Source organism: Mustela nivalis, assembly GCF_964662115.1.
Source record: "Mustela nivalis genome assembly, chromosome: 8".
In the NCBI taxonomy this organism is placed as follows: domain Eukaryota; kingdom Metazoa; phylum Chordata; class Mammalia; order Carnivora; family Mustelidae; genus Mustela; species Mustela nivalis.
The window spans coordinates 117097644-117100734 of NC_139027.1; positions in this window are offsets into that span (position 1 = coordinate 117097644).

A 3091-nucleotide genomic window follows, 5' to 3' on the forward strand; every position below is an offset into this window, starting at 1 on the left:
TCCCAAGTAGAGAATCACCAAGAAGACCTCAAGATGTGGGGGAGGAGCCCAGTGCAGAAAACATCCCCAGGTGGGCAGGAATCATCATTTCTGCTGGACCTGTCCACTCTCTCTGAAACATAAGAAGAATTTCTTCCAAATTTTTTCTTGTGATTGAGTTCCAGTTGCAAAGCCCCGTGGTCTGAGACATTGCAGGCAATAATCTCAGTCTTTTGGTATTGGTTGAGACCTAATTTGTGACCCAGAATCTGGTCTATTCTGTAGAAAGTTCCATGTGCACTGAGAAGAATGAGTATTCCATTGGTTTAGGGTGGAATGTTCTGTATGTATCTATGAAGTCCATCTGTTCCAGTGTGTTATTCAAAACTCTTGTTTCTTTGTTGATTTTCTGCTTAGATGGATCTGTCTATTACTGAGAGTGGAGTGTTGAGATCTCCTGTATTAATGTTTTATTATCAATATGTTTCTTTATTTTGGTTAGCAGTTGCCTTTTATAGTTGATTGTTCCCATGCTGGGACCATAGATATTTACAATCATCAGATCCCCTTTTTGGATAGACCCTTTAATAATGATATAGTGTCCTTCTGTATCTCTAACTATGGTCTTTAGCTTAAAATCTAATGGATGAAAGACCTAAATGTGAGACAGGATACCATCAAAATTCTAGAGGAGGGCATAGGCAGTAACCTCTTTGACATTGGCCACAGCCAATTCTTTTAAGACATGTCTCCAAAGGCAAGGGAAACAGAGGAAAATGAACTTTTAGGACTTCATCAAAATAAAAACTTCTGCACAGCAAAGGTAACAGTCAACAACAAACAAAGAGACAACCCACGGAATTGGAGAAGATATTTGCAAATGACACTATAGATAAAGGGCTGGTATCCAAGATCTATAAAGAACTTCTCAGGCACCTGGGTGGCTCAGTGGGTTGGGCCGCTGCCTTCGGCTCAGGTCATGATCTCAGGGTCCTGGGATCGAGTCCCACATCGGGCTCTCTGCTCAGCGGGGAGCCTGCTTCCTTCTCTCTCTCTGACTGCCTCTCTGCCTACTTGTGATCTCTGTCTGTCAAATAAATAAATAAAATCTTTAAAAAAAAAAAAACTTCTCAAACTCAACTTCCAGAGAACAAATAAGTCAAAAAATGGGCACAAGATGTGAACACACACTTCTCCAAAGAAGACATACAAATGTCTAATAGACACATGAAAAAAATGCTCATCATCATTAGCCATCAGGAAAATTAAAATTAAAACCATATTGAGATATCACCTTAGACCAGTTAGAATGGCAAAAACTGACAAGAGAAGAAACAACAAATGCTAGAGTGGTTGTGGAGAAAGGGCAACCATCTCACACTGTTTATGGGAACACAAGTTGGTACAGCCCTTGTGGAAGACAGTGTGGTGGTTCCTCAAAAAGTAGAAAATTAGAGCTACCCTACAGCCCAGCAGTTGCCCTACTGGGCATTTACCTCAAAGATACAGATGTAATGAAAAGAAAGGCCACAGGCACCCCAGTGTTCATAGCAGCAATATCCACAATAGCCACACTGTGGAAAGAACCAAGATGCCCTTCAACAGATGAATGGATAAAGGAAATGTGATTCATACATACAATGGAATATTACTCAGCCATCAGAAAGCATGAATACCCAACTTTTGCATCAACATGGGTGGATGTGGAGATTATACTGAGTTAAATAAGTCAGAGAAAGTCAACTATCATATGCTTTCACTTATTTGTGGAACATAAGGAATAGCATGGAGGACATTAGGAACAGGAGGGAAAAAAAGTTGGGGGAAGGGATCAGAGCAGGATACCACCAATGAGAGATTTGGACTCCAGGAAACAAACAAAGGGTTGTAAGGGGTGGGGAGTGGGGGGATGGGTGAGCCCACTGATGCTTATTAAGAAGGGCACGGATTGCATGGGGCTCTGGGTGTTATACGCAAACGATGAATCATGGAACAGTACATCAAAAACTAATGATGTACTATATGGTGACTAACAAAACATGATTATAATTAAAAATTTAAAAAACCAAAATATAAGAAGTGGCCCCTCTTACCATGTGAGGCCTCCCTGCCTGATGTCTGTTTCACAATCCAGAAGCAGATCACTGCCTCACCACCCTGTTACTGCATCATAGATGCTTCCTTCCTCTTCTATCACAGATGGGGCGGGCTGTTTCTCCCCACAGAACAGAGGCCCCATCGCCCTAGCACACACATTTGCAGAAAGCGGGACCCTCAGGCCTCCACAATGTGCTCTCTTCCTCATCTGCTGCTGGTTCTGCTGTTGGGACTCACAGGTGAGCACTGCCTTGAGGGAGACTCCCCTTTCCATGCCTCCTCAACCTCTCCCTGCCCCTGGGCATTTAGGGCCTCGAAGTAAACACAGGTGTGCTACCCAGACCCTCCGCAGAAGGCCTGCCTTGGAGCTAGGACTGTACTCCTGACTTGCAGATGGGGAAACTGAGGCAGAGAGAGCAACCAGCTCAGTGCCACCTACTTAAGTCAGTGGAGCTACTGGGGTTCATGTTCAGCCCACTCAGCTCCACAGCTTAAAACACAAGCATAACATCTTGTTAACCATGTTATGCTGAATGGCTCTTCAGTGGAGGCCATGTGCAGAAACATCAGAAACAGAGAGGCAAACAGAAGGAGAGATATCCCACAACAGAGGCAGAGGTCTCCCGAGTTCCACTGTGCTATGTGTACCCCCAAACTCTTGTTAATGATGTGCTGCATGTTTCCTAGGTGGCAAATCGTTACTGAAGTTTAACATGTACTATAATTTCACTTAATGAGTTTGTGTTTCTCGATGTCTCCAGAGACTAGCTAGTCACCAAGGCAGGAAACCCAGCTGAAAATTCAAAAGCGTCAGTGCAACATCATTGAGCCTCTCTGTGTCTTTGTTTCCTCAGTTGTGATGGGATCTCCCTTTACAGGCTCGGGCCGAGGGCTGCTACTGGTCACACTCTCTCAGGGAACTGTTGTGCCTAAACATGTGAGGAGACGCACAGGATCATGGCAGGATGAGTAGACCACTGCTCTGTTTTCTCTCCAGGTGTGGTGGATGAGGCGG